A 27,986-nucleotide genomic window follows, 5' to 3' on the forward strand; every position below is an offset into this window, starting at 1 on the left:
TCCCCAAATAATCTATATTTCTCCAAACAACAGCATGGTCAGGCCTGTTACAGCAACACCCCAGTTTCTGGTATCAACTTCTGTCTTAGTTATTGTTCTATTGCTGTGAAGAGATATCATAACTAAGAAAACTTATAAAAGGAAGCATTTGATTGGGAGCTTGATTACGGTTTCAGAGGATTAGTCCATGACCATCATGGTGGGGAGTGTATCAGCAGGCAGGCAGGCAGGCATGGTTCTGAGCAATAGCTAAGAGCTTATACCTTAGCAGTGGGCAGCAAGCAGAAAGAAAGAGATTGGGCTGGTGTGGGCTTTTGAAGCCTCAAAGCCCATCCCCAGTGATATGCCTCCTCCAACAAGGTTACACCCCCTAGTCCTTCCCAAACATTTCCACTAGCCAGGGATGAAGCATTCGAACAGCAGCGAGAAATGCAAAATAATGTTAAGTGAAGGTGATGAAGAGGGAGCAAGGACATTTCTTCCATGTATAGGTCTGGCCAGGGGTTCTAGAAGCACAGGTCTGGCCTTCTATGGATACAAATGAGACATTTTTCAGGTATTGAGTTGGGGTGCTTTAATACTGTAAGAACCCTAAGATGTCACCAAGGGACTAGTCCAACTGTCTCACTTCATGGATAAAGAAACCAGGGCCCACAGTGGGGTAGTGACTTCCTAGAGACTAACAGAACCAGGACCAGAGCCGGGTCTACCTCCTACCTCTTCGTGACAGGTTTCAAGAAAGACTGTGTTCTTTGGACGCATTTCTCTGAGCACATCTTTTAGATCTGGTCCACCTTCCTGTTTTATCAAATTGCTGGTTCCTGAGTCTAACCTAGGCTATTCCATAACAGGAGGAGCCTGTGCAAACATTCCTGATATGTACCTTACCCTCTGTGCCTGGAAATAACATTCTGAGTCTGACCCTTATGCAGAGGATGGAAATTAGAGGATTAATTTAGTTGTCATGGCAACCCTGAAGCTCTTGTACTAGGTACTTCAGCTGCTTGACATCCTGTAGTGATGGTTGCTAGATCCCCGATCTGTTGCTGACCAACTGTATGATCCTGGGAAAGACCTTAATTCATCCACCCACCCATCCATCTATCCATCATGTAATGACATCCAAAGGAATTTGTACCGGCTTGCGATACAAAATAAAACCATTAAAAGAAAAACAAAAGCCCAAAGCCATGCTAGAAGTAGAGAGTACAGAAAAAAATCCCAAGGCAAGCATTGAACGTAGATTATTTGATCAACAGAAAAACAAGAATACTTTAAAACATGAGCTAATACAGCTATTACAACTAAAAATTAAATTCAGTTGAGGCTAAGATTCACATCTGTCCTGCAAGTCTCACTTGATGGAGGCTGAGCAGGACATCTACTCTGCAGTCTTTGCCCATCTCCTCCCACAGTGGCAACAAAATGACTCCCTTGTGGCCACAAACTTTAGCCCCAAGTTCTTTGAATTGGAAGAAAGAGCTGACAGTCTGGTGTTAGTGACAGCTATGCATCCAGTTCATTCACCAAAGACCGAGACCCACATTAGGCAGGACAACCTGCCAGTGTCCTTAAAGCCCTTTCAAGGGCAGCTGCCATGAAGTCAGGGGCAGTAGAGCATCATGGGAGCCCAGCGGATAGAGCGAGCTTTCGAGAAGCTTTTGGAAAAAACCTTTTAACAGGACTTTGAATGAAGAGTCAGAATTTTTTCACTTGCTATTCTTGAGACTACAGCCTTACTATGTAGTTCTGGCTGTCCTGGAACTCACTAAGTAGACCAAGCTGGCTTTGAACTTATCTAGATCTGCCTGCCTCTGCCTCCAAAGTGCTGGGAATAAAGGCGTGTGCCACTACATCAAGTCAGGATTTGAATTATAAACGTCATCGCTTTACATGGTGAAAACAATATGGGTGGGTCTACAGTACAAAAAGGGACAGGAGGCAACCACTTAGGCCATTTTCCAGCACTTCCTGCCCCTCCAGGATGGAGGATGCGGTTGCTGCATCCCTTTCTCTATCTCTCCGAGGGAAACAGGAGAGCAGAGTGTAGAGAAGATCCCAGAGACAAAGAACCTGTACCAATCCCAACGCTTCTATTTTCTAACTACATGATACTGAGCCACGACTTTGCCTCTCCATACCTCAGTTTGCTCACCTGGGAAATGGAAATAAGAACCTCACTCTTAGCATTGCTATAAATAGAGTAACCTGTCAAAGTCAGGACAGTGGCTAGACCTAGCACTGGCCCATGAAGGATTACTGTTCTACTGTCCCTATCATTTCTAGCATTCCAACTTCAATTAGCTATATTAATACTTTTTCACATGTCAACATCTAAATCATTTAGACTCTTCTGAAATTGGACTTTTATATATGTTGCAAGACTGCTAATACGTTGGATCTGAACTGAAGACCAACAAATAGCATTTAAGTTATTATATTCCCTGCAGAATCAGGTAGTAAATCATGGCAGAAAGGAATACAGCACTGTGTCATTAAACCCCGGCATCATCAGACAGGAAGTTTAACTGCATGTTTCCTTTCCCTCACATTGCATCACAACGTTCAGAACGGTACCACACTGTGTCTATGTGTGGGCACACAGGAGCAGAGGAGAATGTCGGGCATCCTGCTCTATCCAGCACGCTCCAATAATCCTCCTGTTTCCACACCCTCCCTCCCAGTTTCTGGACCACAAGTGCTTCTGTCGACATCCAGCTCCTCATGCGGTTATAGAAGACCTGAACCAGGGTCTTTGTCCTTGTGAAGCAAGCACTCTGGCCCTCTAGAGACAGCTCTTTAGCCTCCAACGGAAGCTCCATTTTAACTTGCTTCATATTTAGTCTTCAGTTTCTCCCACAGGTTTTCCTTCTATCCTTCAAAGGTCTCTTATTGATTTTTTTCTTATGAAAAATAGAAACAGATGTTTTTAAAAAGTATAGTATGATCATCAAAATATCTAATTTTCCTGTTAAGTGGTCAATGTCAAAACATTGCTTTGTGGATCTGTTTGCTGATCAACTGTCATCCTGACCTGGATCCATGTTCTGTTTTTTATAAATTCTTTTGTCTTCTTCACCACACTCATTTTATTTTTGTTGGAGTATAACCTCAAATAAAAATGTTTTTGGCAAATTAAATAGAAAGGAAAATTTCCGAGTTTTTGCATACTGAAATGACTCCACTATGCATTTGTCTTCTCCAGTTTTTCTCTTTCTACTCCAATGCTATACTCTCCACTTCCTGCAATGAAAGTAATCTTCCTGTGTTTGGTGGCAATTACCAAACCCAGCGACATTTTTAATCCCACTCATATCTGTAGAAACTGACATTGTTGATAATCCCGGGATTCTTAAAATTCCCCATTTGGTTGGTTCTTGATGGATTTATACATTCTTTGTTCTTTTCCTTTGAAATCATTTCCAGGCATTTGTTTCCTCTTCACAAGCCTCCAATCCTGCTATCCTTTAATGCCCCACCTCTGCCCACGGATGGCCCTTCCCTACACAGGCTTTCTGAAATGGCTCAGCTAGCACAATGGTCCTAACAACCATCTATATAGTGACACAAAGCATCAACCAATGATACAGCCTATCCAAATGTGTGTGTGTTATGCATGTACACATGCCTATGCATGTATGTATGGAGGCAAGAGACATTGAGTATCTTCCTCCATAGTTTGCCTTCTTAATTTTTAAGACAGAGTCTATGTACTGAACCTGAAGCTGTCCAATTGACAAGACCTGCCAGTGAGCAGCTGGGAACTTCCCTGTCCCCTCCTCCCAGTGTTGGGGGTACAGGCATGCACTACCACAACTCAGCTTTCTCTATGGGTGCTGGGGATCCAAACTCGGGCCCCCATGCTTTCCCAACAAGTGTTTGACCCACTGAGCCATTTCTTAAGCCCCCAAATCTTAATTCATATTTCACTTTGATTCCAAGTTTCTAATCCTTTGGCATTTTTAGCTCATGAAGTCATCATCCACCCAAACCTCCCCAGGTAAGAACATTGACAGCGTCCTCAACCTTTTCTCCATCCACACCCCCTGGCCAGTTACTAAAGCCTCTCCGAGCTGCAGCAGACATGAGTCTGGAATTTCACTCTCTCTGTTCACGCTGTTCCTTTAATTCCAACCCTATTGCTTCTTACTCGACTACTGGGCCCTATGCCCCCAGCCTCCTCTGTCCATCTGTCCTTCCTTCAGCGACTTATCTCCTCTCCTCTCCAAATCTGTTGACCATTTATTTTAATCAAGATCCCAGCTGGCTCCCAACTGCTCTTAGAAAAATGATGAAACTCTTTAGTTTTACACACAACATTTTGTGGTTTCTCTCTGCCTAGTTACATAGCCAACCCCCATTGTCACCTTAACCTCACACATCCTACAACTATAGTGAGAAGGTTTGGGGGGAGGGGTCTTCCCAACCTCAATACACCGAACCCTCCATGTCTCTATAATTTTGTATTTACTGTTTTGTTCCTAACTTATTGTGTGTATGGTCATGTGTTAGTGTGTGTGTACGTGTAAATGCATGTGGAAACCAGAAGTCAAGGCTGTGTTTTCTTTAGTTGCTCCTTCCCCTCATTTTATGAGGCAGGGTCTCTCACTTGACCTAGAGCTCAGGGATTCGGCCTGATTGGCTGCCCTGTGAGTGCCAGAGACTGACTGGGCTCTGCCTCCTCAGCACTAGCGTTATAAGTATTCCCCACAATGCCCAATTCAAGGAGCATATGTGGGCATCAGAGGACAATGTGTTAGTTTTTTTTTTTTTTTCGTTCAGCATGCTGGTCACAGGATCAAATTCAGGTTGTCAGGCTTGGCAGCAGGTGTCTTTACCCACTGAGTAATCTCACAGACCCACACATATGGATCTGAACTCAGGTCCTTATGTTTACACGGCAAATTCTTTACTAACTAAGCCATCTCCCCAGCTCAGATGGTCCCTCCATATTTCTATGGTACCCTACTAATAACTTATTACCATATTATATTATTGAGGCTTTTGTTTTCATTTTCTATAACTATGTTGTCAACTCCTAGGAAGCTGGGCCCAATCTTCACTTTTTATATACATTAGAGGATACATCTTAATGAATGCTGAAAGAGGGGAGGAAAAACATTTAGGAAGTGATTGCGTTCAAGGGGCAAGAAGAGGTGCCCTGATGAGGCTAACAAGGACCTATCCGGTCACAAAGGCCAAGGGGAAAGCATTTTAAAGAGACTGTCAAATGCCGCAGAGCATATAGATGCCATAGCTGTGAACAAGTCACCCATCTAGAGACCTGGAGGGCTTGGGGTACCTCCAGGACCAACATTCTCATAGCACAAGGACAGAATGGAAGAGACGGGAGGGTCTCAGCTAATGGGGCTGGGTTGGTGGTGAGGATCCCTCTGCTCTTCTACAGCACTGGGGAGTAGGCCAATTTTGGGGATTAGGTATTTGTTGAACCATTTTCCCTTATTTGGCCACGTGACAGACATTTTAACATCTTTTCAAATTCCTTCAGGGGTTCCCTCTTTCTCCTGCCCTTTAAATGTCAAGGTTTCCAGGACTCTGTTTTTAGCTACTGTCTCTGCTTAATCTACACACAGGGTCCCATTCATTATGGCCTCGATGATGCCGCCTTCTTGATGTCCATCTGGCTGTACCTCTGCCCAGAGCCCTCCCAGCCTCAGAGCCCACTGGAACCATAAGTACCCGAGAGATACATCACCCTCGGCTGTTCTGAAGCCCAGCTCAGCTCCCATCCCCGAAGGTCTACTTCGGAAACACTTTCTCTATCAACAAGACCCAAACCACCAGTTTTCTCAACCCTTTCCTCTCCAATCTACTCCTGAAGTCTTATCAATTCTATCACCTTAATAATCCAAAATCCCACCCCTCTTCCCGCCTCTCTTCCACCGCTGAGATCTAGACGTGCAGTTTCCAGTTGCACTGTGGCCATCTCTCCCGTCTACTCTGAATTCTCTTTTCTACCCTTTCCCATAGCATTTTCAAGGAAGTGTTTGTCTATTTTCTAAAAGCCAAAGAGTAATTTTCATGCAGTCACACACATTAGCAGTACACAGCTCCATGAGTGTGAACAAGGTTCCAATGCTGTTGAGATTTAAAGAATGGATGGACTGGGAAGATGGCTCGGGGGGTAAAGCCCTTACCACACAGCATGAGACCCTGATTCAGATCTCTAAACCTCATATGAAACCAGATATGGGAGCCTATGTGTTCCTGGAGCAAAGTAGATGGCAGGGATGGGAGAATCCCAGAAGTTCGGGGGTCAGCTAGCTTTGGGGACACAGCAGCAAACAACTCAGAGTCTATCTCAGATGAAGAGGGGGGTAAATACCAACACCCAGGGTGGTTCTCCAACCTCCACATGCATGTCATGGCATGTGCATGCCTGTACTCATACACAGGAAACACACACACACACACACAGAGAACAAATAAATAACACATTAAAACATTTCCATTTCCCAGAACATTCCCTCATGACTCTTTGCCCCAATATTCCCAGAGGCAACTGCCATCCTGATTTCTAGCTCCATAGACTGGTTTTGTTGCTTTTGAACAGTTCGTAGATGGAATCAGACAGGAGAGATTTTGTGTGGACGGCTTCTTTCGCTTTCCTGCTAGCCTGTGCCTTCCACTGCACTCATGCACAACCGTATAGATGTCTACCACAGTCTCTTTTCCATTCACCTGCTTATGAAAAACTCACCTATTTTCAGCTTTAGTTTTTCCAAAGATGCATTATGAACATTTTTGCAGAGTCTTTCTTGGATATAGAGTGTCCACAGTTTGGAGTAAACATCTAAGGAGGACTGTCAGATTTTGGATGCGCTCATGCTTTGCTTTGTAAGAAGCTGCCAAACAGCTTTCTAAAATAGTTGCACCATTTTCTAACACACTATGTACGAGAGTTCGAGATGCCTAAAACAGCCTTGAAAATGCAAATCAAATCACACTATGGCTCTACCCTAAACTCCTCTCTCTGGCTCTTTCCAGGTGTTTCAGTTCCACAGGAAATAGACCGGGTCCACCATGGCATAGTTAACCATGTCCTCGGTCTCACTGTTGCTGTTTCTCTACCAGTTCCCTTTTCTCCAGGCTCACAGGCCAAATTCTCTAACTCACGAATTTTGCCCCGTCCTTTAAACTCTGTCTTGCTATGTAGCCCAGGATGGCCCAGAACTCATGCTTCTCCTGCTTCCGTCTAGAGAGTTCTGGAAAGAAAGTTCTTTCATGTCTCTGTGTGAAAGAGATTCCCTTTGCCAGGATGCCATCCCCCTTACTTTCATTCTAATGCCTGCCCGCCTTTGCAGAGGGGTTTTCTGATTATTTCACACACTTCTGTGACTTCACTCTGCTCCCCAAACATACAGAAACTCTACCAACATGTTCAACATGCCATAATACACTGTTTTCTTTCCTCTAACTGACTCTTAGAAGATGTCCTTTGTCCCTCCCTTCCTTGATCATTGATGACTGACTATACCAGACAGACACCATGCTAGCAGAATAGCGCGGGATGAGAAGTTAAGACCTAATCCCTGCTCTCCTAAGACATCGGGCGGATGAAAGAGACAGTTGGGGGCCAGTCAGCGCTAGAGTGCTTGACTAGCATGGATGAGACCCCAGGGTCGATCCCCAGCACCACAGAGACACAGAAGGCAACCCAATGACTGAGGAGGGAGAGCTGGAAACCAAGCTGTGTTCTGGACAAGAGAAGTAACAGATGAGGGCAAGGCAGGGTCTCATCAAAGAAACACTGTCTGTACTGGGATCTAAAAGAGATGTACTAGCTAATCAGGTGACATGCTGTGAACAGGAAAATAAAATTGAGCTGGAAGGAAAAGCTGAAGTGACCTGCATAAGGAAGAAGGCTAGGCAGGTGTCAGAACAGATGTCATCAGGGATCTTGCTTGAGACCATGCCGTAAGACAACAGCGGTATCATCCCTCATCTAGCTCACTGGACCTGCCATTGTATTTGTTGGTGCTTACAAAATATATTATCTGTTCAATTAATGCATGTTAAAAGAGTTCACAAAGTTTGATGGGAAAAGAAGATACGAGCAGCATCTTTCAATTTTATTGACTTAATGAATTGCATTTTTATTAGTTCTTTGAGAGCACAGAGTCTTGCACAATGTGTTTTAATCACATTCACCATCTCAACAGGATGTTAAGTGGCTGCGGGGCTGAGCATGCTTTTAAGCTAAGGCACAAGTGGAGTTTGTTGAGAGACTACAGCCAACGGAGCGGTGATGGAAACATCGCACACAGGTTCTGCACAGAGGAAAGGGACGGGACTGAGGGTACAAAGATGGTTAGTTTTGAGAGGGAAGAATGACTCTTCCTTCGAAATAAGAGAAAAGGGTGCAACTGGGGGAGGGGAACCCTGCAGAGACACAACATTACCTGATAGGGATGCTCTTATAGCCATGTGGTCCAGGGGACATTTTCTTGAATCAGCCATTCCTCAGCCAGACTATTGACAGTGCTTGTAATCATCACGGGCAGATTTATGGGGCAGTGACTATAACTGGCTATGTTGGAAGCTTTGGTGGTCATTCACCATCTAAGGTCCACAGTAACCGTGCTGGGGACCCACACACTCAGGCGTAGGGACATTAAGAACCTTACACGGGACTATACCTATAGTGAGCGGCTGACCTGCAATTTGAATCAAGACTGTCCAATACCACAAGGGGCTGCAGCAAGTTGAGAGCCCAATCTCACTCCAGTATGCGGGAATGTCATCGTGAGAGAGCGGAGGTAGTTTAAGGTGGTAAAGGCCCTATGTCTGTAGTGCGGATTTAACCTGCACCGAATCTCCTAGTGGGTGACAGGAGAAACACAGCAGTTTGATAGAGTCGAATATAATGTAATACCTGGTTGCAGAATGAATCAAAGTGGGGGGGAGGGAGCAGGGAGGGAGCGGGAAGGTTGTCCTAAGACCGCCCCCCCACCAGCAGACACATATAAACTTTAGTACCAAATTCTTGCTTGTTGTTTATTGTATACATGCATATCTATGGTAAATGTTCACTTTTTTACTTAAGGAAGCACTTTTTGGTTTCCTTTTTGGCATATTAGAATTTCCCCCAAATAACTACTTTTGTGCTTTGAGAACATTATTAAGCAAAATAATGGTTATCAAAACACAAACACCGCGATACTGAGACAATCACTCTGGTAAGCTTTACAGTTAAGAGACCAATGGCAGGGAAGCACAGGCAGTGTGAATAACAGGACAAAGGTTGCTTCGCATCCAGGTTTGAATGTCATGTGATGTAAGAAATTTCATTGTGAGACTCAGAAGAGCATTCAATTAAAAACTACCAACTGTCCAGGCAGTTGTGGCACACACCTTTAATCCCAGCACTTGGGAGTCAGAGGCAGGCAGATAGATCTCTGAGTTCTGGGTCAGCCTGATCTACAGAGTGAGTTCCAGAACAGCCAGGACTACACAGTAAAACCGTGTCTCAAAAAAACCCAAAGACCAAAACAAACAAAAATTTACAGACTATTTATTTTCTGGGACTTCTCATTTACTATTTCTTTGTAATTTTAGGTACCCTCAGTCAAAGTGTGAAACAGGAAACGAAACAGTGGCCTTTCTTGCAAAGAGAAAGAACCCACACCAGTTAACTAAAGATGGGGTCAGTGACTTGTCCACACAGACAATGACACGGCAGGAGTGACATAAGAATGTGCATGGGAGCCTAGGCAGTTTGGATGCTCACCTTACTAGACCTGGATGGAGGTGGGTGGTCCTTGGACTTCCCACAGGGCAGGGAACCCTGATTGCTCTTTGGGCTGACGAGGGAGGGGGACTTGGCTGGGGGAGGGGGGAATGGGAGGCGGTGGCGGGGAAGAGACAGAAATCTTTAATTAAAAAAAAAAACAAGAAAAAAATAACCAAAAAAGAAAAACAAAAAAAATGTGCGTTCCTGAGCCACCGTAGTGAATATGTGGGTGGGGTTAGGGAGAGTGATCCTTTAAAGAGAAATACATCCTAGCTGGAGAAAAGGAGCCACTGGAATAATCCCCAAAATATCCACAGAGAACTACAAAGCAACCCAGGCCCTGGGCCAGGAGACAGGTGGTCATATCAGCAGAAACAGCAGGTGCTATGGACCTGGCTCCATCTGTAGAGAACAGTCCTGCTGGAGAAGTCTCAGAGAAGAAGGCAGGGGAGCTCAAGATGGGCAGCTCTCCCCAGTGTGGAACTGTGATCTTAACTGGAGACCGCACAGCCGACAGGGTGGTCTCGCTATTCTGTTCAGGCTTCCTTGCACTTTTACACTAACAAATGATGGATCCTTTACTTTGCCAGTCACTATAGATACTGTAAGTGTTCTAGCCTTAGGACCTACAGTGAGCTGAATTGTGTTCCCTCAAGACGCATGTCCCCTAACACCTTAGAGGGTGACCCAACTTTAGAAAAAGTGTCTATATATATATATACTATATATAGCACAGATGTAAACCATTATAGTAAGGCAACACTGAGTCAAGGGAGGATACTAAACAATGACCCTATCCTTATACAAAACAGACAAAGACACAGGAAAAAAAATCTCAGGCAAGCCAGAGGTAGAGAGGCTGGACCTAGGCAGCCACAAGCCAAGGCACACCTAGCTTTACTGAAAAACACAAGGAAGGAATCACCAAGAGAATGGGGAAGGTGTATGGCTCCAATCACACTTGACTTGGAACTTCCAAACTGTAAGAAGAAAACTCTTCCATTGTTTTATGCCCTTGGGGTTTGCCAAGCAATGTGAGTGATGTGTTTCACAGCCATGGCAGGAAAGAAGCAAAAAAGGCTGAGGTGGTTGGAAAGGGCACAGGAGAAGCCTTTAGGTAAATAAGCACCAGGAAAAACCCAAATAAACCCATACCCTAGATTCAGAGGGAGTGTGTGGTCCCCAAAGGTATACAGAGGGATCTGTTGCGATATTAAGTGGAATCTGTGCATTACAGGCTCGTAGTGTGACTTTAGCCTGACGCATTACTAAGAGTGTAGACTTCAGTTTGGGCGCTGCAAGGCTGAATCAATCTCACACAGCTAATGAGGTCCCACTAATCAAATTTCTCAAATTCAAAAGAGAAAATGAGGCTGTTCATGTGTTTCTTCTGTATATGAGTAAGAAAACAAGTTTCTCTTTAGGCATCCCAAATGCTTATGTTGGCTACCAGGATCCCACGTCCAGACACCTGTAAGATGATAATGAGTCTAAGATGAAGGGGCAGGACCTTGACCATGAGAAGTCTCAGTGATGTTCCCCACCCAGTACCACAGCAGAAATTGTCTCCAGGCCTCAGAGTCTGTGGCATTCACTGCAGATTGATAGTTCTTTAGTTTTCCTGTGTTCTGGGTCCATGTGCCCACTTATATTAAGGACCTGGCCTCTGAACAGAGTGTCAAACAACTGCTCTAGGTTACAATTATGCCCTGAACGCGACATTCTAATATTACAAATCAGACCTCTTTGACGAAGGTGCGGGCGCCTCCATTCCTGTAACCAGCATTGCCTATTTGGTTTCTTGTGGCACCTGCAAAGGCCACTGCCATAGTGGTGGCTGAAAACAACAGGCATTTATTTATTTATTGTCCCATGGTTCTAGAGGTCAGAAATGTATGTCAAGGTTGTTGGTAGGACTGGGCTCCCTCCAGACTCTGGGAGAGAACCTTGCTCCTTCCAGCTCCTGGTGGCTCTGGTTGTTCCTTGGCGGTGTCTTCACCATTCCAATCTGTCCCCACAGCCACAATGCCATCTCTTCTGCATCAGAGCTTTGCATGCCTCTCTTCTAAAAGGACACTTCTAATAGTATTTATGGCCCGTCTGATAGTGCAGCATTCTCTCTCAAATCCTTATTTGAGCACATCTTCAAAGACCCTTATTCCAAATAAGTTGGAATCCACGAGTTCTAAGGACTTTATAATAATGCCTTGGTTAGAAAAGGAGCAGGGATTCATTTTTAAAATTCATTATGTTATGTAAAGTTTGACATTGGGACCTTAACAGGTGTTGTGTATGTGTGCCATGGCATAGGTGTGGAAGTCAGAGGACAACTTGAGAGAGTCTCTCCTCCTACTGTGCAGGTCTCAGGGTTTGTATCTGTTCAGTACCTTCGCCTGGTGAGCCATCTCACTCGTCCCCTTACGTGTTTAATATGTCCCTGGCATCTCATACATACATGAGAATGAGTCTATAAAACAAGGCAACTTAGTTCCAAATTCTCACCTTATGACCATTACACACTGTTGCCCCATTAGCATTCTCCAAAAAGATACCCCTAAACTCCATACCACAGTCCCTTCAAACACCTGGATGGGTTTCTTGTATGCACAATGTAGGGAAAGCTACCTGACACTGACTTCCTCTCTTCAGGCTAACCTGTCACGAGCAGTTATAAGGCGTAATGCTATCTTTAAATGGGATATTAAATGATCGCATATGATTATATTTTGCCCTTAAATCATTTCTACTTCACGCACACATGGTGTGTATGCATGTGTGTGCAGGTTCATGTCTATGCAGAGGCCAAATGACAATCTTTGCTATCATTCTTTAGGCACCATCACTTTTAATTTTTGAGACAGGATCTCTCACTGGTCTGGAACTCACCAAGGATACTGGGTTGGTTGGTCACCAAGCCCCAGGGATCTACCTCCCTCCACCTTCCCAGTGCTGAGATTTGAAGTAGGCACCAGAATGCCTGGTCTTCTCCATTTTAAACATAGCCCTTCATGTTTGCAAGGTAAGCACTTTGCTGTAAGAGTTGTCTTTCCAGCCCCCCTTCCACATTTTGAGGCCCCAAATTCATCTAATATGTCCCTTATCAGGACCCCTCAAGACATCTATCTCCTTGTGTTCATGCTTTTCTTTGAGCTCCTCTTGCCCTGCCTAGGGATGCCATTTCTACCTGAGACTTGGTAAGCTTCCTGAAAAGGAACCTTACTAGAGTCTCAGTGTGTTGCTTTTCTCGTTGTTGTGACAAAATACTGGACAGAAGCCACTTACATGGGAAGAGGTTTACTGCAGCCCATGGTTTAAGGAGGAATCTGGTTCCTCATGGCATAGAAAGCAGAGTGGGGAGTAGCTCGGTCTGTGGCATGGGAGTTTATCCTGCAACCTACTCATCTTGATGGATTCGGCAACAGAGATCTTGGTCCAGATAGGCTGGGCCCATCCTCACTGAACCACTTCGGAAAGCCATACCTCCTACTCCAAAGATCCATCACCTTCCCAAACAGCCCACCAACTGTAGATTGAGTGTTCAAACATAGACGGCTGTTGGGAACACTTCACATTCTACCCATAACAGTGCACAAAAAACATTTGTCAAATGACTGTTGGCTATGGGTAGGGGAGTCTCACAAGCTACCACCTGTGGATGAGATGCCAGAAGCAATCAATTACTGCTGAGAAAGAATCAGTCTTCCCCAGGGATGGGCCCTCTAATTGGCTAGCCAATATCCAGTGGTCAGCCCTAAAAACATATGCATAAAAGCAATACTAAATGGATTCTGCAGATTGTATTTATTGTGTGTATTTATCACAATAATTTCAGAAAGAGAGGCCATTAATTTGAGAAGAAGTGGGTGGTACACAGAAGGAGCGAGAGGGGAGGAGATGATATAATACAGTACAGATATATTAAAAAAAGAAAATGAACTGTTGTATGTAAGGTAGACTAGTAAGTCAGAGGCTGTACAGAAACAGGTCCATCCTTCATTCTCTTGGAGTATTCAAAAGAGAATATTCAGAAAATTAGATGAGTGTATTTAACACTTAGAAGGAAAAATCTTTATATAGCTGGTAATACAGGAAACAGGGGAGGTGTTTTTCTATTAAGAATAAGGTATTGATCTTCAAGAAGGAAAGGCAGAGAGCTTAAAGAGCCACCTCAATGCCAGGCTTTGGTGAGGACAAAATACAGCCCCAGTTTGAAAGGTGTTCATGGATCTCTAAGAACAGAGTCCTAGGACTGAGAAGACCCAGCTGAGGGAGTTCCAAGGGCTAGTCTTATATCACTAAGCTGCTCCGAGATCCAGGGCTGTGATGTGGTTCATTTCAGCTGCTCTCAGTTCGTAAACGAACATGAAGCAAACCATGTTTAATAAATGTCAGCCAAATTACTGTATCAATAAAATGAAGTGGAATTGCTTGATGCAAGAGTTCCCATCTAGTTACATCATCAGATAGATACAGACTGTGGTGTCTGGAGGTTCATCTCAACATAAGCCACTGCTAAATACAATGCTCAATCTTGTAACCACGTTAGACATAGCTGGCCACTCCTTTGAAGCACTTTATTAACTTGGTTGTCAGGAGACCATCCCATCTAGTGTCAGCCTCTTCCCTCATTGGGTATTCTTATTTCCATCATGGGTCTTCCCCTTGACCTCTAAACTTTGATATTCCTTAGGGTTCATTGCTACGACCCTTTCCCCATCTGTCCTTTCTTTCTTGTCCCAAGAAAGACATTCAAACTTGTGGCTTCAAATGTCACCTGCAGATTATCTCTAAAATGTCTGGTTCCGGCCCTGTTTTCTCCCTGAACTCCAGACTTGCATATTCAACTGCCTGTTTGACATCTTCAATTAGGTCTCTAATAGACTGTGAAATGTAACATGATTGAAACAGAATTCCTCATTTCCTCCAGTTAGCATCGCCTCCTCTTCCATCCCCACATCGATAAATGGCCATTTCATCCTTCCAAGTTGTTCAACCCAAAAACTAGGAGGCCAGTCTTGACTCTTTTCTTTCTCTCCCACCCTGAACCCAATACACCAGCTAATTTTGTGGGCTTCACCTTTCAATTGTACCCATATTCTAACTACCTGATCCCTTTCCACTGACAGCCCCACAGCCAACTCACCATATACATTACCCAGGATACAGAACCCAGTTATTCTCCCCTTGCCTTCCTATGCCTGCAGTCAATGTTTCATGGAAGCCGCATGACCCTTCTGAAACAAATTCAGTCATTTCACTTGTATGCTGCCAACCTTCCAAAGATGTCCCCATAAATTTATATGCTCCACATCGTCAACGAGATCTACGTGGCTCTATAAGCTCCTTTTCCCATCTTATTCTCCATCACCCTAATTTCAGCATTCTCATTACACAGGCCTCGCTGTCCTCAGCAAGTTATCAAGCTGAACTAAATAGAAAGCATTAAAACCTATTATGAAATATTGTATAAAGAGGTACTTGAGATATCAATAACATAAAGCTGTGAAGGAACAGAATTCCTGTAGTTATTGAGTACAGTCTCTGGTTTGTAAGATGGAGACTTCTAGACATGAATGGTGATGATGACTGCCTGATGCTGTAAATACACTGAATACCGCTGAAGTCAATGGTTAAACTAGTAAAAAAAATTTTTTGAGACAGGCTTTCTCTGTAGCTTTGGTGCCTGTCCCGGAACTAGCTCTTGTAGACCAGGTTGGCCTCGAACTCACAGAGATCCACCTGCCTCTGCCTCCCGAGTGCTGGGATTAAAAGCATGCGCCACCACCGCCCGGCCTTAAACTAGTAAATTTTATATGTGTCTTACCACAACAGAAAATAATTCAAAAATACTCTTAATAGGTATGACCACAACAGTGGGTAATAATTACCAATAGGTATTATAGATATCTATATTGTGTGTGTGTCTATGTGTCTGTGTGTAATATAGATATGGGTAAATAAACATATCTATAATATATCCATAGGTAATCTATCACAAAACTTTTTGGGCTAGAGAGATTGTTTAGTGGGAAAATACATCTTCTGTTTAAATGTGAGGACCTGAGTTTGGATCCCCAGCACCCATGTAAAAAGCTGGGTGTGGTTTGTGTGCCTGTAACCCCAGCACAAAGTCTGGTGGGAGGCAGAGACAGGAGGGTCACTTTGACTAGCTGGCCAGCCAACCTAGTCAGAAAAAAAAAACAGTGAACTCAAGGCTCAGAGACAGAGCTTGTCTCCAAGGAATAAAGTGGAGAGTGGTGGGAGAAGAAACCAATATCCTCCTCTGGCCTCCTACACACAAGAGCTGGTGATATAGTTCAGTTGGTAATGTGTTTGCCCAGCATGCATGAAGCCCTTGGTTCTGTCCTCAATGTTCCATAAACTAGATGCAGGGGTACATACCTCTAACCTCAGTACTCCAGAGATGGAGGCAAGAGGATGAGAATTTCAAGATCATCTTCAACTGCACAGTGAATTCAAGGCTAACCTGGGATGTATGAAACTCGGCCTCATAAGAAGGTACACCTGTGAGAGCTGAGGAGCGGGCTCAGTCTATAAGTTGTTTGTTATGGGAGTATGAAGACCTGTGTTTGGTCCCTATCATCCATATCAAAGCCAAGTGCCATGGCACACAGCTATAAACCCAGCACTGGGAAAGTGGAGATGGGAAGATCCCTGGGGTTTACTAGCCGGCCAATCAAGCCAAATCAGAAGTTCCGAGATAAAAAAAAAAAAAGACTGTGTCTCAAAAATTAAGATGGAGAGGGACTGAGGAAGGTACTTAATATGGATGTCTTGTTTCCACATACACTGTCACACGTGCACACATGAACGAACACACACACACAGAGCACATTACACCCAATGTGGCCATTGTATCTGACTATAAACAAAGTCTTGAAACAAATCCTATGTGTAACCACCTATGGACCTCACTCAGTGTGGTCAATGACAATGGACTTGTCTCCATAGGAACTGGACACGAGGCCTCTAAAGATAGCCGTACTCGGGTTTTCGAAGCAGCCTCTCCCGGAAATCTGGACACTACCTCTCTGACTCAAGCCAGTCACCCACAAATGAACAAGATGTGGCAAAATTCTATCTCCCTAACGTGTCATTTGACAATGCGGTGTCCTTTGACACAGACCAAGCTACAAAGCGGCCTACAGTGTAAAGTTAAGGGTTTCCGATAGACTAAGGTTTCCTCTTGCCAAATGCCATTCATCTACGCTTGAGCCTTCCAACAAATATAACAAGTATAATCTGAAAAACCAGCTCACTCGTGTGAATTATTATGGTGCTGCTGTTTTAAGACGCTGTGTGGTTTAAAGGAGTGGAGAAATTATTTTTGGATACTTAAACTACAAAGTTCGTTCCTATCATTGGGCAAAAGAGGATGCCAGAATCTAGAAAAGTAAAGGAACCTGTCTGCAGTTATACTTCTAGCCTGTGGGAAAGCTAAGACTAGATTCCAGAAACCCTGATGCTTTAGGCTAGTATGTCTTTTCGAAATTTAAAGTACAGACATGTGTTGGAGGTATAGTGCATTCAGTTCTACACTGCTACAATAAAGAGAATAAATATTACAACAAAGCAAGTCATATGGCTCTGGAGACATCCCCAAAACACAGGATATTGCCATTGCTCTTGGTTGCCCCCCAGAACTAGATAGTAAGACCCTATTGCTGAAGGCACTACACAAATTGGTCACAGAACATGGAACAATTAAGTTGGTACAGATCAGGAAGCTTCCTCCCCAGTGGCTAGCTTTCATAGTACTGGAGGGTGCTATCCAGCTGCTGGTGGGAAATTTTAATAATCTTACCCAGTTGTGAACCTGGCGAACTGTAATTATGACCTGGAAGGCAAGATATAAGCATGCGTGCAATAATGGTACCAATGCTATGGGAGTAACCAGCCACTCTCTGATTAGATTTAAGGCCCACCATAGAAGGAAACTCATGCCTCGTACTGTAAATTTAGCCATGAACCCATGATTGGGGAGCACATAGGCCCTAAAAGTGTACCTCTTGTTATCATCTCTACTTATTGGATACCTTATCAAATGGTCCTCTAAATGTGAATGTCGCTACCAGCAGATTAAGTGCAGATCTCATACCTCATCTGGGAAGTTTCTTGGTGTAGTGGATGGTGGTTAGCATAGAAAATCACAACTAGTGCGCAGGTGCAGAGAGGAATTGTCAGCAGAGCGCTCTCACACCTCCTCTCCCAGGCTCAGTCACCACCATGGAAAAGGGGGCAGACAGGAAGAGCCAGAGGTCGAGGAGGGTCAGTCCAGAACAGGGTCTTCTGGATATAACTGGATCTCTGTACTCAGGATCTCACAGCAGCTGTGGTTATCTGCACAAACCTAAGCCAGCCAACATCATTCTGCCAAGGAGTAAGAAGGGATGCATGAGCCTCCACCCATAACTGAGGAGCTACGGACAACTGGTGGCTTCTGGAGGAGGAGGAGTCAGCTTTCTTCAAGGGTGTGTCTTCTAGTAGATTGACCATGCTCCCGAAGATGGCCCCACACCCCACACGCCAGGATCAGCATAAGCTGGGAATCAATAGGTTATAAATAAATTTTAAAAACCACAAAATTGGGGGTAGGGATGTGGGGGTGGATTGGGGGGGAGTTGAGGTGAATATGATCAAAATATATGGTATGAAATTCTCAAAGGATTAATAAAAACTGAAAGCAAGTTGCATGAGTATTTTGACTTCTCAATAAAAGTTCCATCTATACTATTCTGTGCTCTATATTGTGTGTGTGTGTGCATGTGTGTGTATATCTAAAAACAATGTATGGGGCTGGAGAGCTGGTTCAGTGGTTAAGGGCACTTGTTCTTACAGAGGACCTGGGTTCAGTTCATAGCACTCACATGGTGGCTCACAACCATTTGTAATTCCACTTCCTAGGGTTCCAATACCACCTTCTGACCAGGCATGCATATAGTACACATACATACATACAGGCAAAACAATCATATATTAAGTAAGTCTAAAAGAAAAAGAAAAGCAGTATACAAACTTTAATCTATGATTCTTTATTGCTAATGATCCTCTGAATGGTTTGAAAGATAAACTTTCTTGTGCATGGCTAACAGAAGTCTTCAATCTGTTACAAGATGGAATGAATATGACCTGCTATAAGAGGAGGCATCCTTGTATCATTAGAGGGGGGGGGCTGAACTAGTACCCGCAAGTGTGTAAGAGGGACAACTAGAAATGGCTCCATTGGCACCTGTCTTTGTCCTCAAACTGTCTCCACTGGTCTTCTCTTTTCTGGCCTTGAAGACAACTTTGACAGCTTCAGGTTTCTGCCCACTCAGAGGTGCAAGAGCCACATCATTTAAGGCTGATATTTAGGCATGAACAAGACCTCATCTTGTCTAAACCAAGTCCAGTCATTATCCAGTTCCAAGCTCTTTCCCTCACTTAGTAGAATGTGCTGAAGAGGTGGAGGCAGAAGGATTGTAAGTTTGAAGCTATCCTTGACTACCCCTTTTCTATGATCATACTACCCTGAAGATGCCCAGTCTCCTCTAAGCTGTCTCTAGACTATCTGTTAGAGAGCACACTGGAAGTCTTCTGTGTGTGCTATCCCTTCCCCAAAGGCAATGAACAAGCCAAAAGTAATCTTCAGCCAAAGCAGGTTTCTTTCAAAGATGGAGTCTTAAAGTCATCCAGAAAGCATGCAATTAACTGTCATGGTCTTTGGGTGTGGTATGCAATTTCTACAAGTGCATGGAGAAAGAACACGGTGGCGATTGCCGATTGGAGGTGGGCTTTAAATCACAAGTCTACAGCCATATTTTCTAACACCCAGGAAGATGACTGAGCAATTGTGGCCTTTCACCAGAGCCCAGAGTACCTTGCCACTCAGCCTTCACCCCTGACGCCCCTGAAGGGCTGTTTTGGAACAGCCCTTTGGTCAGAAGGAAAGCGGTGATCAGGGCTGGCACTCCACAGGTCAAACGATGTCTTCAATCACAAACCACTCAGAGTTCTGCGGAAATACTATTTTTTGTTTGATAAACTTATTATTACGGTCCTAACAGTATTTTGTACACTTAAAATGCCCCAATAAAATATCCCAAGGATGACTGTAATATCCTAGGTTATGCTGTTGCCTCTGGACCTTTGGGCGTTAAGACGGTCTGCATTTTGTAGCTATTTTATTTACATCTCATTATTGATGAAATAGTCTAGTCACTGCAGATACTGACAAAAACTACATACATCTTTCCTGCCACTGATGGTGCCAGTGACAGGATTAGATTGTGTGCACACATGTGCGTGAGTACAGGCATGTGTGTATGTGTGTGAGTGCATGCATGTGTATACTGTGTATGCATATGAGTGTGTGAGTGTGCACGCGCATGTGTGTGCACGTGACACGTACTTATACATGTCAAGGTTAGAGGTGGACACAACTGGGCTCATTTGGACTCAGCCTAATGTTTTGAGGCAGGGTCTCTCACTTGAACTAGTGCTCACTGATTGGCTAGACTGGCTGACCAGCAAGCCCCAGAGGCTGGGCTGTCTCTACCCCCTGCTTGAGGATTATAGATGGCTGCGACTGTGCTCCCCCTTTTTGGCATAGGTATTGGGTATCTGAACACAGTCCTCATGTTCGTAGACCAGGTACTTTACCATGGGACAGAAAAGCTTTTCTTGTGTTTTTAAAGCAGATGTCCCATCCCCAGCTTTCTGTTAACTTTAATGTCCTCTTTAGCTGGCACTGTGTGGGGAAATGCAGACCCAGAATGGAGCGGCCCAGAGAAGATCTCCCACAAGTCTGAGGGCTACGGATGTGTTTCTTGTACCCTCAGCATCCATCTCATGGGTGGCAGAGGACTGGGACAGAAAACAACACACACGCAATTCTACACAAAACAATTCAAAGCCAGAACCCTGACCACTTTAAAATAGCTTCATAGGCTGGGAAGAAGTCAAGCTACTTTTTAAGTCTTAAGCCATTCCCTATGCTCTTGTTCTTTTTAGTTATTTCAGTACATCCCTCCTCATTCCAAAGGTTCTCAGGGGGTTGCTGTCCCGGTGCTGTTGACTCAGTTTCCTCCTATAAAGCCTGTGTGCACTCCAGAACCACCAATATGGGCTGCAATTTAGAAGGATTTTGGAAGGCCCATATAAAACTACAATGCCTTAGCAGATAAAAGACAGGAGTTAAGTTTCTACTGTGTGTAAAGGGTTGGGCTGAAAGCGGAGAGAGCTATTTTTGAAAGGTATAAGTCACAGCTGATGTTTTTGAGTAATTTGTGGTCTGCCAGTGCGATAGGCTTCATGCCCAAGGGAGGATGGCTGACGTCACAAAGCAGGCTGCACTCTGTGCCTCCCAGCAGGCAGGCTACCAGTCCTCAACCTCTTAAGCCCTCTGGTGGGGAAGGGGGGCAGGGCAGGACAAGGTGAAAGTAGCCCAGTGGGGAATGTGCTGGAAAGGAAAAAAAGGCCTGAGGGGAACTGAATAGGAGCTAGTTAAAGGGGTCTTGATGTCAGGGAGAAATGTTGGGATTTTATTCCAAAGATACAAGGGGTATCTAAACAGGAAGCGATAATGATCAAAGGGGGCACTTAGTGGCTGCTGCTCCCTTGGCACAGCCTTTGAATCTTCATTTCCTAAAGCCATGACACAGCTCTTCCCCAGGGGGCCCAGCCAGTTAACTATTTCAAGTCCCATAGTTAGTATGCAAGGGCCAGGATTCAAATTCCAGCAGAGCTCAGACTCCTTAACCACATCAGCCCAGGACAGAGCAAGAAGCCTCCGAGTGCGGAGGGGAGGCAGAAGGACTGAGTTTCCAGGAAGCAGTCAGCAGGCTTGGATGCTGCTGAGCCATCAGGAAGGAAATCTGAGAAACAGCTATCAGATTTGTGACCTTTACCCGAGAGGGGTGAGGACAGGAGCCTCCTGCCGGGCAAGAAGGATGACAGCAAATCCAGCCCTGGGGAGGAAGTGGCAGCAAAGACAGGTGACAGGTTCCCACACTTCGTTTTAAGGAGTGATCCTGCAGCAGAGCAACCTTGACTTCATTCGAGGGTTCCCAATATATTCCATCCCACTCTTGCAAAAATAACACATTTTAGTAATTACAATAAGGGACAATTAGCTGCTTTGCATGCAGGTGAAATGCAAAAATTTATGTATAGGGAAACTATCGGGGAGAAAGAGGACACATGAGCTCCACACAGCTCGCTCTGGGGCTGTGATGGGAGGGAGGCCTCCCAAGCCATTGCCCACAGCGTGACTCCACACTGAAAACATCTGTCTGATCCCAGTCTGAGCTTCCAAAAACCTGAGCCGCAAAACAGACATTCTCAGACAGATTCTTTGTTTTAATGAGTGGTTAGCACTGCAGTTTTCATGCTAAGTCAAACACAGTTTCAGGGAGACTATAGCGTTGGAAAGGGAATTCTACTTATGACAAAGAATTTGGAGCCATGAGGGCAGCCATTAGAGCTCAGAAGAGAAGAAGTGGTGGGGGGGGGCGGGAGGAGGAATTCTTTCATCAAGGCCTTTTCCCATGACTATCAGCTTCCTTCAGCATCCTAGTTCCTTCTACAGAGTTCTAGGTTTGACTCAGTCCCCAAAGTTTCTATGATTTTGCTGTGTCCCAAACAATGCTTCTGCAAATTATACATGTGCAAAGACATATAGATGTGAGCTCAGGAGTGTGGGCCAAAGGGACCTCTGAGTGTGATGCTTCTGGTTCATGCTTGCTGGTCACACTTCTCAGACACAGTGACAAGTGCTTTGAGAGTGAACTCACACCCTGACGCAGGCAGGGAAGACACCAGTGGGTATTGGATAATGTTTAAACAACGTAGTGGCTTACTACAGGTAGCACAATGATTAGTCTGCTTGGGTGAAAAACTGGTATGAGTGAGTATAGATTCTTTTCCTTGCGGCGACACAGGCTGAAAACTTGGTGGTTGGCAAAGCATTCTGGAGTCTCCTTTGGAAGTCATCAAAAGCATTGTGCAGCCCAAGAGGAGGGGAAGCCTGGCAGGACCCAGGTGTCATGGGCCTCTCCGTATGCTTTGCTGCCCTATCATACGCAAAGAATGACACTCAGGGACTTCCTCTCCATCTCTGTGGAGCCCGATTCTCCCCAGGAGTTTCCTCTTTCACAATACCGGAGCAAAAGGGAGACAATTTTTTTCTAATTCTTTTGCACTGTCCTTGCTGTTCCTCTAAGGAACATAAAAGGCCACTGCAGGGAACAGCAAGCGCCACTACTAACAATAACAAGAAATGTGGGAAGCTGGAAGGATTCAAAGACGCCACAACGACTTGTCACCCCCCTTTCCACGGCACTTGGGGTAAGAGAGTAAAAAAGCCGTCAAAACCTTGGTCTTCCAGGGTATTTGTTCCACAGAGGAGACAGATAATAAACTCCAGAAAGACTTAACGCTGTGTCCTCGGGAGTGTTATGAATGCAAATGAGGCAGGAAGGAGGGATGCCTCATTAGGGTGGGTGGACTTGTTTTGAAGGCACTGTTAGACTTTAAGCAAAGCCTCAAGGAAGTAAAGGAGCCAGCCCTGACAGTACCTGCAGGAAGAGCATTCCAGGAAAAACCCTGAATAGCCAGGGCTCCAGGTAGAGAAGCAACCAGGAGGCCAGTATGGGTGGATCAGAACAGGATAGAAGGTGAGGGAAGTAAGGGACAGAGACTGCTTCCCCTGCAATCAGAGAAAAGAGAAAGCCCGGAGTCTGAGCCACACATCAGGTCTGCTCCTCTGTTGTTTATTGTGGGATCCCAGCGCCACATCTGTACACCTGACCACAAAGGGTAACTGCTAAGGGACATGGAATATGAAACTCCCTATCCGGCCACAGCAAATGCCAGGTTCCTACCTACCACCCGTCGGTTCCCTCAACCTTTTCCTTGTTGTACAGTTCTTCCCACCTAGCTACCACTGTGGCTGAAAAAAAGTGTTTAGAAGCAGATCATTCAAGGGCCTTTCAGATATCAAATATGTATTAGCAGATGAACAAAAAACGGGAAAAACACTATTTGTCTATGAACATAATAATCATAAGAGAATAACATTTTAGTTTCTGCACTTAAAAATCTGGAGCAATCCGTACCAAACTATTAATGGTGAACACTGGTAATAGTTAGGACTATCAAACATTTTGACTACTGACTTTCAACCTTCTGATTTTTTTATGACTGAATATTCTGTAGTGAACAGTTATTACATTTGCAAAAACTCACAGCATAGGCCAATGCTGACGGATGCAAGGGAAGTCGCTGTCTGGCCTTGCTCTGTTTAGATGTCGCCCCGCCCCACTGAAGGCCACTAGGACCCACTTTAGGAACACTCGTAGGGAGTTCTAGGGTCCTAGGCTGAGATCTGGACCAGAGAAGGTCCCAGATGAGTTCTGTGACCCTCTATGACCCTCGGCTGGTTCCATTTGAAAGGAGAGGATAGATACCCCTTGCTACAGCTCCCATTGAGGAGAGAAACAAACCAGGGAAGTTTAATTAATTACAATCAGCTATCTGTGAACTTCTGTGACTCACGAGTGCTGGCATTATTTTTTTTCTTTTAAAAATACTAAATTAGCCGGGCAGTGGTGGCGCATGCCTTTAATCCCAGCACTCAGGAGGCAGAGGCAGGCGGATCTCTGTGAGTTTGAGACCAGCCTGGTCTACAAGAGCTAGTTCCAGGACAGGCTCCAAAACCACAGAGAAACCCTGTCTCGAAAAACAAAAATAAATAAATAAAAATAAAAATACTAAATTAAAGCTGGACAGTGGTGGTGCACGTCTTTAATCCCAGCACTTGGGAGGCAGAGGCAGGTGGATCTCTGAGTTCGAAGCCAGCCTGGTCTACAAAACGAGTTCCAGGACAGTTAGGGCTACAGAGAGAAATCCTGTCTCGAAAAAAATAAAACCAAACAAACAAAAATCCACTAAATGAAGGGATAGTATAAGTAAAACTCCATCTTATAACTAAACAATTTGCAAGGCCAGCTAACACAAGACAGCTCCCGGTGTCGTACTCACAATGCATCAGAACATGTGTTATAACCAGTTACAGCAGAACCCATAGCTTGAAAGCAGCAGTCCTTTCCTCTCCCCTCCGAAATGTACACTCTAGGTGAGTGGAATCAAAAGTAATGCCGAAGCCTCCACAATTGCCCATATGGCTTTTCCTAGTTAAAAAAAAAATGTTTCAATAAAAAATACGTAGTACAGAAATACTTTTTATTTTGTATTTTCCGAGTTGACCTTTGCACCAAGAAGGGTGCTCATCTGCACATTACATAAAATTCTGCTCGCACGGGAGGCAGTAGACAATTGTGGGACTCCTGCCTGGCAGGGGTGCTGATGCTTTCAAAGGGAAAATCCTTCTCTTCCCCAGAAACCAACAAGACCTCTCCTCATTTTCTGCCTCTTTCCAGTGCTGTCGGGATTCATCTTGAGTTTATCTGTCCATAAGCTGGAAATCTCCAGGGCAGAAAAATTTTCCACCTCAGCATTCTGTAAGCTCTGGAAATTGAACTCTTTCAAAACGGAGTATTTTCTGAGAGGCCAATCTTTTATACAAACTGTCTACTATTAATAGGAGTCGGTAGAATGAAGGAGGTAACATCCAAACTGTGCTTAGTGTCCAAGGAAGAAAACGGAGCTCATAGAACTTCCACCAATCTCATACACCTTGCTTAGTGTTATCCATTACACCAATGCACCATTAAAAGCTCTATTTTCCATAGGACATACCTTTCAGTGGATTCTTTACATTCAACTGTAGCTTTCTCACCACGCGTTCAATTACACAACCTGAATATAAAATCCAGCAGCTCCATTAGGCGATGCTTCCATTCATGACACTGCAGCCGTGTGTAAGTCCATGCAAACTGCTGTGTGTGTGTGGCAAAAGCCAACCCCTGAACTGTAAGAATGCGCTTGTGGAAAAGGAGCTTAAATATACACCCATAAGCACACATACAAATTCCCAGAGCTGTGAGTAACTGCCACATTTGTAGGAGCCAGATGACGGCACATGGCTGGCATGAACCCCTTCACCCCGTTTCGGCGCCCACAATAAGTGTGGTAAAGTCACTGTGACGACCGGCAGTGACATCTGTCCAAGCAGGGTGGGGTGGGAGTGTGGAAAAGACGCAAGCGCTCTGCCTGGTTTCTAGGTACTCCACAGCTTTAAACTGGTAGTGAAACAAATTTTCGAATGTAATTGATTATGGGATGGGGTAGTTTTACAGCAGGATGCCTTAGACCCTGTTTTCAAAACCACACTCTTGAACAACAGTTTCCCATTTGGGAGAGCCACAAAATTGGTATGGAATCTGTGGAGCAGAAAAATCGCACCAGGGCCTAAATGCTCACGCACGAACCTGATCTTAATGAAAAGGTGGCAGCAACACCCCCGGTTCCCTACAATTGGATGTGATGCAGACAAATCGCATCTTTACCCTGCTCCTGACCGTGTGACCTTGGGCAAGTCAGTCAACCTTAAGTCCCAGCTTCCTCATCTCCAACACAGAGATGGGCGCCCTGAGGGCTCCAAGGAAATCGGTCACAAATAACTTTTAGCTCACACTGGGTCCATATGACTATATCTCATTATTTAACGTGGCACTACAATCTAGCTGCCATATCCCACATCTTCCCCTAGTCATTTTCCTTTTGGGCTCCCAGCTCTTTCTATTCTTTTCACTATGTTATTTTGGAGGAGGGGGCATTAGGGAAGCAGTTACATACGTTCCACTTTGCCCCACTCTTCTTCAAAGCTAAGTAAAAAGCCAGGGAAATAGGTAATATACACCAAAGAGAAACCAGTGCATAGGATATGGTGGCGCGTGTATATGGAATATAAATACATCATAGGATTTCAGTCTTAACATATAAGGCAACAAATCATACGTGGATTTATTTCAAAAGAAACAAATGACAGGCAACACATTAAAAGAGGATAGAAGGAATCTATATGGGACTATTATTATCTCAGTATTGGCGATTATGACACAGAACGGAGTATGGGGTCTGACTTCCAACAGGTGGATAGCTTTAAACATTTACGGATGCAAAACCGCGATGAGTTTGAGCAGGCAAGTCTCAGAGATTCAATTCAAGGTCTCCTTTTTAAACAATTTTGAGAAAGATTTTTCTGGGTTTAAGCCTCCCTGTCAAGTTAGCAAGCAGGGAACTGCCATAGCTTGCACCTGTCCTCTGAACAGGATGCCAGGTTGACAGTGAAACCTTTTATCCTTTCCAGATCGTCCATCCTGCCGCTGGGGCGCCTAGCGACAAACCGGGGAAGCCCACTAGGAAGTGGTCACGACCAAGCAAGCCACAAATCCCCAGGGTGTGGGATTTCCACCTCTACACCACGTCTGAAACCCGAAAATAGGCGCCCGCTTGCTATACTGCAATGGGATTCCCCTCAGGAGCAAACCTCCCGCACCCCAGTTTTCATGTTTTATTAATAAATGCAAGATGGCACACGGAGGCAAAGAATGGGAGGTAAGCATCTGCAGCTGGACCCGAACCAGGGCAGTTTGCAAATATAAATAAGAAGCATGTGACAAGCAGATCCCCAGGCTGGAGCAGAAGACCCGGGGCTGTCCCATAGATGGTCGCCCGGCTCCCCAACCCGGGGCATGAAGGTCAGCTGCAGGATCCCAGTCCTCCAAGGCACTCACCCTGCAAACCGTGACCCGCACCTACCCTTGCCTTGCTCACCCGCGGCGGGCCACGGCAGGGGAAGCCCCGGCGGCTGCCGGCTGCAAGAACACGTACCTGCTGCCGGGGCTCAGGATTCGCTCTGCTCTGCGGCGCTGGGCCCGCGCTCCCGCTCCCGGGGCTCCCCCTCTCCGCGCCCCCCTCCCGCCCCCTCGCGGCCCCGCCGCTCCCTCCGCCCCTCCGCCCACCCCGTTTGAGCGCGCGCGCGCGCGCCTTCGCACCGGCGGCTCTCCCGGGCCCGCGCCTGCGCTCTCGCTGCCCGCACCCGCGCGCGTTCCGGAGGCTGCAGAGGGGCCGTGCGGCTGTCTAGGAAACGGCTGCCCGCATGGGCCGCGTGCGGGCAGTCATCCCCGCCGAGGGGCGTGGGGGCATCACGGCGCGGATGACCGGGTCGCGAGTGAGAGCCCCAGGCGGAGGCTGGCGCCTGCGCTGCCACCGCACCACCCTGGGCGCGTTTTCACACGCTGCGCAGAGAGCGGCGGCGCGCAGTGTC

The 27,986-nt window shown here is 45.3% G+C and overlaps 1 protein-coding gene across 3 annotated transcripts in view; it reads right to left on the bottom strand.

The window, feature by feature from the left end:
* Positions 1-27,638, bottom strand: part of Tmem266 (transmembrane protein 266) — a 111,866-nt gene extending 84,228 nt beyond the window's left edge. Inside the window, exon 1 of one of the 3 annotated variants that reach the window (XM_075965847.1) lies at positions 27,479-27,621. The gene's annotated coding sequence lies outside the window, so the exon portion shown is untranslated. Of the gene's footprint in view, positions 1-27,478 lie in introns of all 3 variants that reach the window. The other 2 variants (XM_075965844.1, XM_075965845.1) reach the window with 2 other exon arrangements.
* Positions 27,639-27,986: the final 348 nt, after the last annotated feature.

Source organism: Microtus pennsylvanicus, chromosome 3, assembly GCF_037038515.1.
Source record: "Microtus pennsylvanicus isolate mMicPen1 chromosome 3, mMicPen1.hap1, whole genome shotgun sequence".
Taxonomy (NCBI): domain Eukaryota; kingdom Metazoa; phylum Chordata; class Mammalia; order Rodentia; family Cricetidae; genus Microtus; species Microtus pennsylvanicus.